This window comes from Marmota monax, unplaced genomic scaffold (assembly GCF_021218885.2).
Source record: "Marmota monax isolate L192 unplaced genomic scaffold, Marmota_monax_Labrador192_F-V1.1 WCK01_AAM20220418_F8-fsc00051, whole genome shotgun sequence".
Classification (NCBI taxonomy): Eukaryota; Metazoa; Chordata; class Mammalia; order Rodentia; family Sciuridae; genus Marmota; species Marmota monax.
This window is the reverse complement of record NW_026695202.1, coordinates 3,064,926-3,082,375: the sequence shown is the minus strand read 5'-3', so window position 1 is coordinate 3,082,375 and position 17,450 is coordinate 3,064,926. Positions and strand designations below refer to the sequence as shown.

Sequence of the window (17,450 nt, the reverse complement as noted above, 5' to 3'; positions counted from 1 at the left end):
CTAAGACTGCGCACCTAGAATCAAAGGAAATAGCCATAAAAACCAATGACCTGGCTTGATGTGCAAGAAACAGGGCCCCCCCCTCACCCCCTAATCCTAACATCCTTCTGCTGGGGAATTTTTAAGGCAAACATTGAACTCGAAAAGTCAGGGTCTCAGCAGACTGGGGAACCTAACCCAAAACGCCTGGGCACTGAGGCTGGTTCTTCACGCTCTGGAATTCAAGATGGCGCCTCCAGTTGGGCCTCCCAAGCCGCTGAAATTACATTCCCTTTCATTGACCAGAAAATTCACTTACCAGAACATTTCAGTTTGGAAGCATTAAGCCATGTCATGACTGAGGACGAGCTGGTATAACATTCAGACAATCACACAGAGCCGTACAATTGGCCATGCGTGGTCCAACCGTACCACTGACCATCAACTACACCTACTGTTTCACTATGTGGATCCACACGAAATGAATGAGAAGGACTCAGAAGAAAGCCAACAGGACACTAGGAGCACCCCCAGCGCAGCCCTTTCTGAGGGGAAGCAGGAAGGCAGAAACTGGGCACCTCGGTGTCCAAGTTCCAAAAGGTTTTGCTGACCACTTTACAAGGTGGACCCACCATTGGAAGAAATAAACCCCTGAAAGGAGGTGAGGGAAAAGCGCAGGGAAGAAGAAGAGATGCTACCACTAAACAAGACCAAGGAAAACTCCCTCTCAAAAAGGAAGGGAGCAGGCCTGGTGGCCCACGCCTGTAATCCCAGCAACTGAGGAGGCTGAGGCAGGAGGATCGCGAGTTCAAAGCCAGCCTCAGCAACTCAGCGAGGCCCTAAGCAACTCAGCAAGACCCTGTCTCTAAATAAAATATATTTTTTAAAGGGTTGGGGATGTGGCTCAGTGGTACAGTGCCCCTAGGTTCAATCCCCAGTACCAAAAAGGTGGGGGGAGGGGCGGAGGGATTAGGTATAAACTCCCTGAGAATGGAGACGGTTCAACTAAGGGGGCACCCAACTTCTCTTGCATCATGCCCAACTTCTTGTTCTCAGTGAAATTCTGCACATAAAGTCTAGAAAACGTATCTCCAGGATGCATCCATGCATGGTACTTCCAAGAAAAAGGTTTCTGGGTTTTTAAAAAATTGAGCTGTGCCTGTTTCAAGTCCCCCCTCCAAGCCACCCACTTGAAAGAATGTACAAATTTCTCATATCCATAAAACGAGGACGCTCATGAGTGCGTTCCTCCAATCACAAGCTACCCAAATACTTTGCGATCACACGATGGGTTGTTGGCTCCGGAAAAGAGAGAAAAAAAAAAATCCAAGAAGAATCTGACATCTGCTTACAAGAATCACAAACCAGCTTCTCCCAGGCAGCTAACGGAGCATGTCAACCCCACGGAGGGAGGCTTTGTCTGCCAGACAGATTCCCTCGGTGGCTGTCTCCGCTGTATTGATTACGAAGACACGCCATATCAACAGGCCTCCAGAATGAGGGGGAAGAAGCAACGTTTTGCCGCAGTCACTGAATTCAACAGTCCCCAATTCCCTGCAGATTAAACTCGGCTCCTGAAAGCACTCTCTGCCGTCATTGATCTCAAAGGTTTTCAACCAAGCAAGATGGGCCCGTGTTCCCTGCAGCCGCCAGCCAGCAGCTGACACTCAGCGGGAGAATGAACTGGGTCCTAAGAACAGCAGAAGAGCATTCCGAGCTTCCCCCATGCACAGACTGTAAGCAGCAGCTCACCTGCTCCAACCCTCCCCGTTTCTGGTTCCAAGATCCCAGGGCTGCAGACTAGGAGCCAAGGTTGCATGAAGTGGAAAGAGATTTTAGTTAAGATTGGCTCAACGGTGGAAAATGAGATGGAGCGTACAAAACTAGGATGCACAGCCTGGGACACGAGGTGTGACTAGACAAAGTGAACCGAGAGCTGAATATGGTTCTCAGCCCCCTAAGACAAAGCAGTGGCCAGTGGCATAGGAGCAGAAGTCCTGGGTCTCTTCTGGGCCTGGCTTATAGGTTTAATGTCCTTGTGCCCCTAGAGCTGGCTGCTGAAAAAGAAGATGACCCTCAGGGTGGCCTTGATGGCAGGTCCATGTGATAGAATGAGCCTGGGTTCCTGAGGCTCATTCTATCACATGGACCTGCCATGTTGGAGGAGAGTTCCTGCATTAGCCAGCTTTCCTTTACTATAACAAATACATGAGGTGGTCAACTTAAAAAGCCAAAAGGTTTATTTTGGTTCACAGTTTTTCAGTCCTGTTGCCTTGAGTGAGGGGGCACATCCTGGTAGGAGCACATGGCAGAACACAACTGCTCACCTCACAGCAGGTGGGGGAAAAGAAGAAGATGCCTGGGGCCCAGCATCCCCTTTGAGAACACGCCCCCCCCATGACTTAAAGACCTCCCACTAGGTCCCGCCTCTTAAAGGTACCACTGTCTACCAGTAGCACCTCTCTGGGGAGCAAGCCTTTATCACAGGAGCCTCTGGGGATCCAAACCACAGCAGCTGCTCAACCAGGAGACCTCCTCTCAACAAGAACATAAATGAGAAAGGAAAACTTTACCTATTTTCATCCGCCTAGATTTCAGGGTTTTAGTTGCTCGTGTTACCTTCACACAGTGCACGGGCTGGATGGAAAGTCCATGGATAAGTATCTAAATTAGAGGCCCCGCTGGATCTGGGGCTTGTGGACAGGGGCCCACAGGAGACCCACACACACTTGCTCACGTGACCACTATATCCACCAAAGACGATCACATCACTGCCACCGAAGACAATCACATCACTGCCACCGAGGAAGGTGCAAGGTCATCTGTGGACAGTTCAGGCTTGTGGGACATGCCCAAGATTCCACTCATTCCGGGGACCAGAATGGGACAGGGTGACCCTGTTATGGCCGACACACCTCAAGGTAAAAGGGCTCATTTCTCCTAACATGCTCTTCACATTTGCTGCTGCAAGGGCAGGACAGGGTGGGAACCCTGCTCACAGGAGCAACCTCTGCTGAGCACATACCGCTGCCTGCAGACCCCGAGGTGTGCTTTCCCTCCGCAAGATAGGGGGTGTCCCCCCAAAGCTCATGTGTGAGGCCATGCAAAAATGCTCAGAGGTGAAATGATCAGATTAAGAGAGGTGCAACCTGATCCGTGGATTAATCCACTTGAATGGATTAACTGGGTGGTAACAGTAGGCAGGTAGGGCGTGGTTGCAGGAGGCAGGTCACTGGGGCTGTGCCTTTAGGGTTTGAATCTTGTCCCTGGCGAGCAGAGCTCTCTCCTGAGCTCTCTTCCTCTCCGCCCTCCTGCCTTGATGTTCCGCCTCATCTCTGGCGAGAGCCATGGACTCAGCCATCTATCGACTGAGACTTGGAAACCCGTGAGCACCAATTACAATTTTCCTCCTCTGTGTAGCTCTTGTCTGGTCTTTTGGTTACAACAATGGAAAAACTAACTAAAATGCCCTCTCACCTTATTGAATCCACTCACCAGTGCCAGGAGGGAGGGAGGGAGGGAGGCTGGATGTGACACTAACTGCACCATTGCAGCAACTGAAGCTCAGAGAGGTTGAGAAACTTGCCAGGGCCACAAAGCTTTAAGCAGCAGAAAGTAGCTTCAAACCCAGACTTCTGACTCCAGAGCGAAGTTGATCCAACTGACCAAACAAAGGGCCAGTGGAACTCCAGGTGACAGGGAGGGAGGGCAAAGCTGGACAGGACTATGGGATGGAGAGGTGCCTAGAGGGAACCAGGAGTCACAGGGAAGCGGGTTTTAATCTGGGAGTGGCAAGGACTGGAGTCCAGTGAGGGACCCCACCCTGAGAATGACAAGTGGCGAGGGTTCGAGGGTTCATTTGCTGGGTGCCACAGTGTGGGGTAGGTGCCAAGCTGGCCCCAGGGCCTCACCCCTCCCACTCACTCCTCGGGCCATTTAAAACAGCAGTGCCGTCCTAGGCAGGGTGTTGTGCTCTCGCATGGCTCTGGGCTCAGCCACAGACCACTGGGAAGTCAGCGGTACAGAGGACTTGAAAGCGCGTGCAAGGGTAGGTAGCTCAGCTTCCTGGCGCTGGCATTTTTGCATGTCTGTGGCTGGAGGATGTGGGTCAGCCGTCCTAGGTGAGCGGCCCTCAGACCTGTGAGCAAGGTCAGCAGAGACCTCTGCCCACCCAGATGTGTGTCCCAGAAGCACTTACCACGGTGTGCTACCGGGGGCGCAGCGGTGGCTCGCAAGGGATGGAGCCTCAGGGCCCCACTTGGCAGACAAAATAACTAAGGCACAGAGAGGTGAAGTAACACGGTCAAGTTACACAGCGGGCAAAAGCTGGCGATCTGAAAGGGGGCAGCTGGCTCCATCCACAGCCTCTGCTCAGGGCCGCAGTCTTGCCTTCCCTCACTAAAGCAGCCAGAGCAGAGTCTGTCTCTGCAGGAGGCACAGCTCCTGCTGGGCTCCCAGGTGGGCGGGAGGCGCTCCGGGTACCCTGTTAATTGGCGGCATTCGCACTCCCTCCCTCCTTCCTCGCCATTGATCAAAGTTGGCAGTGACGAAGGCCATCTGCCGGCACTCCCATCTGGAGAGCCCTGCAGCCTGGAGGATGCCACACACCTCAACTGTCCCCGTGAAGCTGTCACTGCTCAGCCTGTTACTCCACTCCTCCCCAGCTGCGCCCCTGCTCCCCCAGGTCCTTCCAGCCCCGCAGCAACTTCTCTGAGCATCACCGGGGCCTCCGGGCACCTGCCTCTGATCTCCCCTCCACTACCAGCATCCGGGTTGCTTAAACCTGGCCTTGCGGTTATCCCATCGGCAGCCAGCGGCAGAAGTCCTCTCTCCCCTCCCACGACCCCTCCCTCCTCTACCAAGTTTGGTACAGAAAGCACCAGCCCCTGCAGAAATAAAAGATCTGTCAGCACACCTCCCGGGAGTAACCATCCACTGGCCCGTCCCACCAGGCCAGTCTCCTGTGCAGTTTCCATGGGACACTCGGGCCCCAAAGACTACACTCAGCACCAGGACTGGGCTTCTCTGCGTGGCCCACAGGTCCAGAACCCCCTGGTGCTCTGGAGTGAAATGGAGATTCCTGAGCCTCTTCCTGGCCCCAGTGAATTAGGAGTCTCTGAAGGAGGCCTCAGAAGCTGGACGGGGAATGGGTTTCCTGTGTGATTCTTAGGTACTAAAGCTTGAACACAGCCTGCCCAATCTGCAGGACTAGAACCCAATGAACTGGCCAACAGACATCAAGTAATTTACATGCATTAATCCCAATTCTGGAAGTAGATATGGTAACCTCCCTTCTATAAAACCTCAGGGGATATGTTTTAAGACCCCCCAGTAGGCGACAGAAACCCTAGCTAGTGCTGAACATATCTATACTATCTTTTCTCTAGTCGCACATACCTACAACAAAGTTGAGAACTTTCACGTTTTCACTTAAAGAAAGCACTTTGGTGGCTTCTCTTTGGTATATCCAAATCGCCAGCATCTGTTTTGGAATTTCAGACCATCATTAAGTAAAACAAGTGTTACTCGAACACAAGTTCTACAATATCTTGACAACCACTCTAATAACCCAGTTAGCTACTCAATGACTAACGGGAAGGTAGCACATACAGCCCGGAAACTCTGGACAAAGGGATGATTCGTGTTTCAGACAGGAATGCATTAAAATGGTATCAGATTTCATCATGCTATTTGGAAGAGTGCAGAATTTAAAACAAATTATTTCTGGAATTTCCTAATCATGGTTGACTTCAGATAACTGAAACCATGGAAAGCAAAACCACCAATAAGGAAGGACTACTGTGCTGTTTTCTCCCATTTTAAAGACTAGGAAACTGCTGCTTTGTGATATACATAATCCCCAGGTCACAAGGCTGGTATGTGGCAACACAAGGCTTTGAACAAGGATGGGTCCTGTGCTCTGAAATAACCACTATGCCAAATACACTTGAGAGTTCAGGCTGCTGACGAAACTAGACGTCCACATTTGGTTGCCATGTTTCTCTATTATCCATAAAATATTATGAATGAAAACCCCCAAATCAGACACTTTGTTTTGGGGAAATTATCTCCATTCCCACTTCAGTTGAGCAGGTATAAAACGACCACCCCATTTTCAGGATGTGAAGAGCCACAGGGTGACGCCCCCACTTCCCCCAAATGCTTCCTTGAGAATTCACTTTAGTCCTACTCCAGCCTCTGTCCCCTCCCAGAAAGTGGGGTGACTTATGAGTAAAAATGACGCCATCACAGAGTGACACTTTGTGTCTAGTGACTCTGGCCTCAGCTTATTTTAGAAAAGCATTAGACACAGGTAAGCAAATGATGAAAAACTGGACGAATAAAGTTGAACTTCCAGCCAAATAATAATAATGGTGGCGAAATAGCTATGTTCAGTGAATGCTCACCAAGGCCAGCAGCATGATAAACTCTTTACAGCTATGACCTCATTGGGCCCTAAGTGACCTTATCTCCATTTCACAGATGAAGAAATTTAAGAGGTCAAAGTAACTTCCCGAGGCCACAGCACTTGGTACGTGGTAGAGCTGTGATGCCAACCCAGCTTTGAGTCCCTCTGAAACTGAATGCTCTGAAAACACTCTCCCCGGGGACAGCACCAGCATCACCCAGGGCTGGCTGGAGAGGCAGGATCTCAGGCTGCAGCCCAGACAGACTAAATGGGGAAGGAGGGAGTGAACCGCGAAGACTGGGAGGACTTTTCTGCACTAGGCTTTCTCAGCGCGGTTGGCATTTGGGCTGGATAATGCTCCAGCACCCTGTGCAGTGTGGGAGGGTTAGCAGCATCCCTGCCCTCTGTCCACTGGATGCCAGTAGCCACTCCCACCCCTCCCCAAGCTGTCATAGCCAAAAATGTTCCTGGCATTGTCCGATGCCCCCCTGGGACTGCAAAACAGCCCCCAGATTGAATAGAACCTCTGGACTGGACCAGACCATTCTTCCCCCGGGCTGAACGTCCGGCATGGATTAGAGGTTTGTGTGCAGAAATTACAGAGAGCTATTTCATAGGGGTCTGTGAACCAAAAAGAACCTTTGAGCCCTCAGGACTGGGTTTGGCTCTCGCCCTGTCACGGACGTGCCCTGGGAAGCAGGGTGTGGGGGACATCAGAATCACAGATCTGCCCCTCTGCATCCATCACACCAAAAACAAACTGGAGCAAGGCTTCACCAGAACTGGCTGCCTGCCAGTCACCTGGGGGCTGTTTCCAAACTACAGAGGGAGCACAGATTCCCCCCCACTTCCACCACCCGGATTAGTTAAATAGAACCTGGGGTGGGGGCAGGGCAGACTCTTCTTTTTCAACAAGCCCCAAGAGATCCTGACACACTTCAGCCAGGACCAGGCTTATACCAGAACATTCCAAGGGCCCCTGAACTCACTCCCTTTGCCTCAGGTCCCCTCCCCACGCAGATATGTGACAGCTGACTTCACACATCTGACTTCAAGGCTGCCAGGAGCTGCAATCCAGCCCAGCGTGGGCCACACGCCCTCCCCAGCAGGTGCCCGGCACCCACCCCAGTGTGCGTGTGACATCCTGAGGGAAGGGACTCAGCAAGTCTGAGGGTACATCACTCCAACTTTATTAAGCACACGTGCCATGGCCCCTGAGAGGAACAGTGTGCTAATGACATTAGCAGCGTGGTGGTGACAGGTGAGGTGGCTGCTGCAGCCAGGAGCAGTCTGAGAAGGGGAGTTTTCCACAGCTGCAAAACCGCATGAGACACTGAAGTGAGCCTGGAGGCGCCCCGTCCTTCCAAGCCACCAACTGTCCCCAAAGCAGGATGCTAATTAGCCGGATGCTGCCTGGGGTGAAATGACACCCCCCAGGGAGGTCAGCTAGAGAGGCAGAACCATTCCCGACTGCAGCTGATGCAGCCGGGTGTTCTCTGCAGAGCCAGAAAGAAAAGTTAACGTTGGCTGAATGCCTCTGACAGGAGAGGCCCTTCCTATCCCATTTTATGAGCTTCCGGAGCTCAAAACCACCAGGTTGAATCCAAAAAGCAAGCCACCGTTTTGTAGAATCCACTCCATGATTTTTCCCCTCTCCTCACAAAATGTTCTTTCTCTCCTCCTGGTTAAGTCTTCATCCACTGATCCACAGCCTCCTGCCCCAGGTCACAGAGGAGGGAAAGGGTCCTGTGTCCTATGCTGGTCAGAGCAGTCAGTGGCGGTGGCCAGAACCCACAGAAGGATCAAGGGAGAACTGTCATGAACCTGGATTGCAGAGGACAGGTCCCAAGTGCTGGAGGACCTGCGGGTCACAGTGCCACCAAACTGAAGGTGTCACTTGGTCCACTGCAAGTTCCTAGAGACGTTCTCAGCTGAGAGAGGAAAGACCTTATCGTTGGCCACTTTGATGTGCCAAGAGCTGATCCAAACATTTATGAGGATTGGCTTTTCTTCTTCTTCTCTTTTTAAAAAATATTTTTTAGTTGTCAATGAATATTTTTTTATTTTGTTTAAATATTTATATGTGGTGCTGAGGATTGAACCCAGAGCCTCACACATGGCAGGCAAGTGCTCTACCACTGAGCCCCAGCCCCAGCCCATGGCTTTTATTCTTAAACACGCACACACTTTTGAAGGTGGGTCTTCATTGCCCTCCCCAGTTTGCAAGTGGGCAACAAGGCTCTGAGAGAGTTAATGACTTGTTTGAGGTCACACGACCAGGAAGTGGATGGTTTGTGGTTTGAGCACAAACACGTAACGCCACCCAGAGAATGTATGGAGGGGCCTATCTGTCCCTGACAGTTACTGACAGTTCCTCCTCTCTTGTGACCAACACCTTTAAGCGCTTCATCTGAAGATCGATATTTAACCCTCATCCAGCGTCGGGATGGAGGGGGCCTGAAGGAGCCGACGGTTTGCAGGCTGTGACCCATGCAGCCCATGACCCCAAGCTCACCTTCTCCTGCTGACATCCCTGCATCAGGCTCTGGGCAGGTGACTTCGCCTGCCTCATCCGGGTGCCAACCTGGCTACACAAGCTGGGCCCTGAGACACCAGCAGCAGTACCACCCAGACTCACCAGGAAAGGCAGAGCCCCACCCAGCCCAGAGACAGAATCCAGATCTGCACCTGACCCAGAAGGCCAAGCGACTGCCTTGCAAGTTCAAGTTTGCAAAGCGCTGACTCAGGGAAGGACCTGCCCCTGAATTCTCCTCCCTGGACTCCAGGCCTTGGCAGCTTTGGGATTCTAACTAAAGATGGATTGATCCCCACGGCGACATTGCCATAAACTCCCATCATTGGACTCTCTCTTTTCTAACTCAATTTACACTCGGTGGTCTAAGCGGCACGTGAGCACCTCGGAATGTAAATCTGCTTCCCGATTTAGCACCCAGAGCTGTCTCCAGCTAGCTCCCACCTAGTTTCCCACAGGCAGGGGGCAGGGCGGAAAAGTTAAAAGACTAATGGCAGGAGGGGTGCAGCTCCATTATCACTCACAGATCAGATTATCTCAATCCAGCTCACGGGCCGGCAATCTGCAGAGAAAACGGTTTATTGTTTGGGATTTTTTTTTTATCGTGTCCCCCCTCCCCGAACACACGGAGCAACCACCAGGTCCACCAACAGGGGTGCATTTTCATGAGCTGAACCGTGTGCCCAGCCATTCTCTGGACTGTTTCAAAAAGGGAGAGCATCGGAGATCACCACGCGCTGACCTGGGTGCCTGGTCCTGCCCTCGGCCGTCAGGGCAAGGGAAAGAGGAGAGACATCTGCCCACAGCCAAGCCGGCAGGGGCCTGGGGTCTGATAACAGTGTCCATTAAGACTGCCACCAGGGTTTATTGGAAGGCAAGTCAGAATCTCCAACTACCTTCTGCAAAGGCTCTCAGCCCCTGCTCTGCTGAAGAGAAGCCTCTCCCTCATCCAGCGTCCGGATGGAGGGGCCTGAAGACTGTGACCCATGCAGTCCATGACCCCAAGTTCACTTTCTCCAGGTGACATCCCTGCACCAGGCTCTGGGCAGGTGACTTCGCCTCCCTCATCAGGGTCCCATTCTGAAGGTCAGCTGAGCACCTGCTTCGTGATTTGCCCAAAGTCAAGAATCCAGCAAGTGGCCGGGGCAGGATCTGACCACCAAACACGAGACCATGCAGGAGGAAAGTACTTGGGCTCCAGTCCCCTCCTGGACCTCGCTGCCCAAAACTACCCGCCAAGAGCAGGGTGCTGCCATCAGGGACTCAGAGGGTCCTCCTGTCACTTTCTGGATCCCCGGACACAGGTCCATCCAGGACATACTCTAAAACCTGTCCCTCCAGGTCACTCCAGGGGACAGTCACGCTTTATAGTCAAGGGCAAAGGACAAAGCCCGTATGGCTCTGCTGCGGACATGGGAGAGAATCTGTTCTTGAGCATCTTTCTATTCTATCCAATTATCTCTGATTCCAGAATGTTCTGAAAAGATCTCCACTCTTCACCTCCTTCTATAAGGCTGAAAAACTTGGAGACCCTGTGGTCCTCGAGGGCTGGGGGTATAATGAAGTGTCCTTAACAGCAGGCTCTGTTTGCACAAAAGCTGGGTCTGGGCTGAAGATGGAAATCTCCATGAGGCTCCGTCCAGCCCCCCAGCAACAAGGACAGCCATCAAGCCTACCTAGATGGCATCGCGGGTGGGGGTGGCGGGGAGCGTCCTCCCAGTTCAACGTCTAAAGTCACAGACCCGGCTGCCCCCTGCTGCTCTCCACTCCTCCCCTGCTCTGTCAGAGATCACATGCACAAGAAACTAGAACCCCACGATCCCGATCCCGGGCAGATGCTGGGCTTCGCGGCTGAACCCTCCCTGGCCAGGGCACGGTCCTGCTGAGGTCAGTTTGGGGAGGGAAGGGACATGCGCATGGCTTCAGCGGCTCCAGCGTCACCATCCACCATCGCCGGGGCACATGGTGCCCAGTCCCCTGCCTGTTGGCGCCTTTCTTAGCTCCTTCCATCCTTTCTACCCGTTTCACGGAGAAGCCCCAAGCCAAACGCAAATCAGCCTGGGGCTGGTAAAACACCAAAGGGCAGAAGCTCCCCCTCGGCTCCGTGGCTTCTGTCTTCTTGGCTGCAAGCACTCAGGTGGCTTAAGACCATTTAAAATTCTCCACGTGCCCCTCAACTGGCGAGAGTTAAATCTGATCTCCTTCCTCCCAAGGTAACAGTAGGAGCGGCCAGCACCAAGCCCTCCAAAGGAGTGGCCTGATATCATGACCTTACGGACATCAAAGGAGCTGGGCTGTAAGCAGAAGCCCAACAGCGACTTCCAAGCAGACAAAAGACTCCCCACCCCCACGGAGGAGGAGGCCCAGAACGGAGCCTCTGATCTAATAAATCAAAGGGGAAAACAAACCATTAACAAGGCCAGGCAAGCGGATCTCAGAAGACACCTACGGGGAGAAGAGAGCTTCAGGGTCACCTGGGTGCCAGATTACAAATCCACAATCAAAACACCGCAGAGCGGTATGAATCTTATTTAGCACCGTCAAATAGTATTTACGGAGCACGTTCCCGGCTGAGCCCTGGGCTGCCTGTCACTTGTACAGGGGGGGCTCAGAGGGGGCCACCCACACCCCATAAAGGCTGGGGCACGGGGAGAAGGTGGCACTGAGGACCCAGGCAGCCGGCAGGAGGCTTGGGGCACCCATGCAGATTTTGATCCTGTCCCTTCTGGTCTTTTCTCCCCCTCCACTTTTGGTCTGAATTCTTGCAGCTTGGAGTCCCTCTGATTTACATAATAATCACTTATTTAGACTCAGAAGGCTCATGACCCACCAGGACGGATGTGTGTCCATTTATCAGGGCACGTTTTCTCCGCGTCTGCCCCTTCATTGAAGTCAAGGTTAAAGAAGGCACAGTCTGGCCCACAACGGCAGAAGGCCTGATACCGACTGCTGCTCCAGGCTTGGGCAACAAGGGAAAGCCACCTACCTGGAATGGGGTCCTTCCCACTCTTCGAGGCCACAAGCACCTCAATTCTTGTGGTCCTGACAGCTGGTCGCAGGCCTCACCGGACCCAACTATGCCCAAGACCCAGACACCCCCACCCCTTGGCCTCGACAAGTGCGTGGGTATGGAGCAGTAAATCAAAACTCAGCCCGCCTTCTAACAGCCTCTAGGGTTAGGGTGGAAGCCACCACCCTCTCCTTTACCCTAAAAAACTCCAATAAAGAAGGTTGGCTGCCTGCCAGCTCTATATCTGGGGATCTATTAGTATCGAAAAACAAGAACCAGGGTCCCTGCCCACAAAGATATCACATTCCTGACAAGGGAGACCTAAGTTAAGCTAGCCTTGGGAGGAAAAGACACGGCAAAGCGTAGCACTAGTGAGCCACTGAAGGTTGTAGAGCTACATAGTAGTGGCCATGTTGAAATGGAATCAAAAGTATCAAGAAAAGATCACAGGAAATTCTCAACAGTACAGCCTCTCTTCTGACTGCTTAAAAAGAATATAAGACAAAAATAACTCCTCCCGGCCATCACTTAAAAAATTACTGTCTTAGGGATTAAGCATCCCCAATCCACGATCTGAAATCAGACATGCTCCAAAATCCGAAATTTTGTGAGCACCAATATGACCCAAGTGGAAAGTTCCACACCACAAAATTTGGTAGCATGTACAAAATTATGTAGGTGCAAATATTACAAAACCTGAAAGACAAAAAAAAAAAAAAAATCCAAGATCAGAAATACTTGTCCTGAGCATTTGGAAGGGATACTGAGCCGGTAAGAAGTTCCTAAAGGAAACTTGAACAGTGCTACCAGCTGCAAAGATTGTTACAATCAATGGCTAACTCCAGTGGCCATCTCCCAGCGGAAGCCCCACCTCTGGTGAAGTGGGCTCTCAGAAATCATTAAGGGTTGCACAAATAACCAAGACCCTTCCCGTCAGATAGCCTAGAAGTGAAATGTTCTGAAACCTTCAGTGAAAAGTGACTTTTAGGGGACGGTTCCAACAAGAGCAGGCTCAGCCTTCCCGTGAACTCCACAGTCGATTAGCCCAGGCATGAGGGGCTGCACCAGCCCCAGCCTTCAAACATACATCCCTTTACTCTCCAGAATTTTTTTACTAGTCTGAAGTGAAGCCCACCCTGGGGCTTCGGGATGTGGAGCCTCACATCACAGCCTGGGAGGGGGAAGAGCACCAGAGACGGTGACTGTGGCTGAGACAACCAGCGGAGCCCCACAGCCAGGGGCTGGAGAAGAGAACAGGGAAGGGGAGACGGACGGGGGAGAGGGGACCTGGGCAAGGCCCCTGTGCACTTGCTGCATGTGGACAGCTTATAAGGGAGCAGATGGCTTATCGCCCCCATGACCAGGCAGCCCTCGGCTTCTCCATCACATCTCACCCACCGTCATGGATCCGAGTCCTCCAAAGAAGTCAGAAATGAACACAGGGTAGGAAAGGAAGCCAGAAAACAAATGAAAAAGAAATCTTCAAAGAATGTATTTGTAGAGAAAATGGGTTTGGACTTTTTTTTCTTTTTTCTTTAGCTATACAAGGGACTCAAGAAGTGGTTAAAGTATCCATAGAGTTAAGTGAAGTATCAGTTTGCTAGAGCTGCTGTAACAAAATGCCTCACAGATGGCAGCAGGGAGCGGGGCTTATACAACAGAAGTTCATGGTCTCACAGTTCTGGAGGCTGGATGTACAAGATCAAGGTGTTGGCAGGTTAGTTTCTCCTTTCTCTCTCTCTCTCTTTGGCTTGCAGGTGGCCACCTCTGGCCTTTCCTCTGTGTGGGCACACTGTTGGTGTCTCTGTGCGTCCAAATTTCCTCTGCTGACGAGGACATCCGTCAGATTGGATTAGACTGGATCAGGCCCATTCTAATAGCTTCATTTATTCAATTTATTCACCTCTTTAGAGACCTAATCTCCAAGTATAGTCACGTCCTGAGGTCTTGGGGGTTAAGGCTTCAAAATATGAATTTGAATCTGCCTGCCAACAAAGGATAATGGCAGTCTCTGTCCTTTTGGGCGAACCATCTTTGAAGTGACAATCACACTGGACCAAATGGTTGGTCCACGAGCCACAGATGGGACTCATGTGCCCCCTCACCACAAGGTGGCTGAACCCCCACAACCCTAAGCCCGAGGTGGGCTGGCCCAGCAGGCCCTCTCTCCCCCACACCCAGGAGAAAGACTGTCTGGATGGTAAATTCCTGCCCACCCTCAGACCCACAATCCTCAGAACACTCCATAAAAGATCCTACAAACTCTGTCTCGGATTCTGACAGGAAACAACATTTCATGTTTTGTTTAAAAAAAAAAAACCCACACATTTCAAGGATTAGTCTGTGAGTTGAGCTCTTAATGGAGACTTCATTTTATGGTACCAAAATAAGAAAAATGTTAACAAAACATATCAAAGAACAGGGAGTGGGCCCACAGCCTTACGGTCCTGTTAGAATGGCCCTGTGCCATTATTTACTGATAGGATTAACAGATGTGAAGGCGGAATTGGTCCCCCGACTTGAAATAATGTCCTGTGTTTTTTCCTCCTGTAATTTGAAGCATTTGTTAATACAATAATCCAACCACAAACATCAGAACAGCTGAGGGAACTGTGGCCAGCAGTCATTTCCACAGTGCCTGAAGGAGGTGACTAGGCCTCATCAAAAAGCAAAAATTATATATAATAAACATGAACAAAAACTAAGCCAATCATTTCATGTTAATTTTTCATGTGACGAGCTCTCCAGAACTTCTATGGCTCTGCAGAAAATCTAAGAATGAACTCTCTAGTATGGTAAGAGCTCACACACACACACACACACACACACACGCACACACACATACGAGTTCAAAATAGAAACCAAACCCAGGCCAGGCCTGCTGGCACTCGGGAGGCTGAGGCAGGAGGATGGCGAGTTCAAAGCCAGCCTCAGCAAAAGCAAGGTGCTAAGCAACTCCGTGAGACCCTATCTCTAAATAAAATACAAAATAGGGCTGGGGATGTGGCTCCGTGGCCGAGGGCCCCTGAGTTCAATCCCTGGTTCTAAAAAAAAAAAAAAAAAAAAAAATGGAAACCAAACCACAAGGAGTTGAATGGTGTGAAAAACAGTCAAAATCCTGTCTCTGCTCGTATTCTTTATTATTTATTTCCTTATGAGTTGAGGGCAATTCAAACCAAAACAGCACAGCATCCTGTCCAGGCCAAGGTCCGCAGAGTTTGGGCCACTCTGCAAAGCCCTGGCTTTGGGTCCCACCTGTGGCTTCAGTGATGACACCCTTCTGGGGCCACCCCCCAAGTGGCCCAGTCCCCAGCCCCCTCACTCCGGAAGGCCCTCATGATCCACTTCTGGCTGGGGCTCAGCTCAAGATGTGCGTTGTCAACAGTCGGCTAGGAAAAGGCAGTCGGAGGATTCCCGGGAAGTCAGCCATTTGGCTCAAACCCAGGCCCAGGTCTGTCCTAGGTGTGGCTCCTGACTTGAATTCCCCACGCCTCGATGACGTCCTCTGTAACGAGGAGTGAGTGGAACCTTCCTCACGAAGTCACCAGCATCAAGGCCCTCGGAATGCTTCCGACGCCCTCCGGGAGCAGGGCTGCTGGTTCTCCCTGGTGCTGACGGTGTTTTTGTGACCACGTATAAGTGGAAAGAAATAGAACCTTATCGACTGAGCCCAGCGCGACATCCCCCCACAGCCCTGGGCTGGAACTGTGCAAAGAGTCAGAGAAGAGCGAGTGTGGGCGAGTGTGGGTGAGGGCGTGGAGCCCTGAGCTGCCGGCAGGAACGTCGGGTGGAACAGCCCTGTGGAACCCGTCGTCTGGTGGCTCCTAAGAAGTAATCAGAGCTACCTGTCACCCAGCAGCCCCGCTCCGGGTACTGGACAACCAGACTCTCCACGCAGCGAGATTCAGGGAACGACCCCAACGTCCTCACCAACGAACACAGAAGCCCGAGGTGCAGACACATGGCAAACTGTCCCGTCTTGAAAGCTGTCACCGGCTACAGGTGATCCTCAGGGACTGAGGCTGGTGAAGCGAGCCAGACACAGGGAGAGGGACACTCAACGATCCCACTCAATCCAGGGGCCCAAAGTCATGGAACTCACGGAGAGGGGAACCAGAATGTCGGTGGCCAGAGGCAAGGTGACAGGTGTGGCCCGGGGAGCCACTGTTCAGCGGGTGCAAAGTTTCAGCTTTGCAAGACGGAAGGGCTCTGGAGAGCTCCGGCACCACCATGCTGACCCTTCCGAACCGACACTTCTAAATATTTTGAATGATGAGTTTATGTTGTATTTTTTTTTTTACCACCATGTGAAAAATTGTTTTCACTATTTTTAAACACACACACACACACACACACACGCCCCTACATTACGTGCATGTGTGGGTGCAGGAACTCTAGGCTTATGCTGCCCTCTGGGTCCACTAGCTCACGTCCCCACCCCAGCCCTCGGTCACGGTCCCAATCCACGGGGACCTGGAGACTCCACCGCCCACGGACTCTCCTCCTCCCCGTCAGCGGGGCAGGATGGGGACCCGAGGAGCTCGGGGCTCACTTCCACAGGAGGCCCTGACTTCAGTGGGTTCTGTTTTAATGCTCGGAGGCAGAAACCCTTCCCCGGGGAGTGGCTCCGCTGCTCGTCACATCCTCCAAAGTGCAGACCCCGTTTGTCATTTCTGATGGATTATCCCTGAACCACTTGGTGACAAGGAGCATTAAGGAGACGTGATGGCTGCAGGGCAGTGTTGACATATGGACACAAAGGAGGTCACCACCACAGGGCCAGCCTGTGGGCCACTGAGCTCGGCTCCTCACCGTATGGTACAGATGCTCTCTCCCTCTCCATAGAGTCTCCCAGAGGGACCCCCTGCGAGATTTGGGGAAATGGGCCCCAATCAGTCGCCCAGTCTGGAGTCCCAGGTCCCAGTGGACGTGGGTGGGTTCACACCCAAAAGGCTTCTTGCTGCTCACGTCATCTGGCAGGAAGGGTCCCGCCAACTGACTAAGGCTTCTGATGGGATTTGTGATGGTGTGACTGTGTCACCGAGGAGCACATGTTGGGGACTTAATCCCAATGCCACCATATTGGGAAAAGGTGCCTAATGGTAGGCCTTCAGGTCAGGAGAGCTCTAGGCTCACAAATGAACTAATGCAGACCACACAGGGCATGAAGCGGACCTTTCCTAGCTCAGTGTCTGTCGGTCCATCTGTCTGTCTGTCTCCCTCCCTCCCCCTCTTGCAGGAGTGCCTTCTCTATTTGCCCTTCAGCCATGATGCAGCAAGAAGGTCCTGACCAGTCACCATCTTGATCATGGCCTTCCCAGCCTCCAGAACCACGTGCCAAAAAACTTTTGTGCATTGTAAACGATCCAGTCTCAGGTATTACCCATTACAGTTCCACAAAACAGCCCAGCACAGGCCCTTCCTCCACGAACCTTAAACATGACTTCCCACACAGAGGGCTCTCTGACCTCCTGCTCCCACCAGAGGGAATCGCTCTAGCCTGAGCCTGAGCCTGAGCT

The 17,450-nt window shown here is 52.0% G+C and overlaps 1 protein-coding gene across 2 annotated transcripts in view; it reads right to left on the bottom strand.

Moving 5' to 3' along the window:
- The window catches only part of Chst11 (carbohydrate sulfotransferase 11), a 213,150-nt gene that overhangs the window by 161,739 nt on the left and 33,961 nt on the right, over positions 1-17,450 (bottom strand). The window lies entirely within an intron of this gene.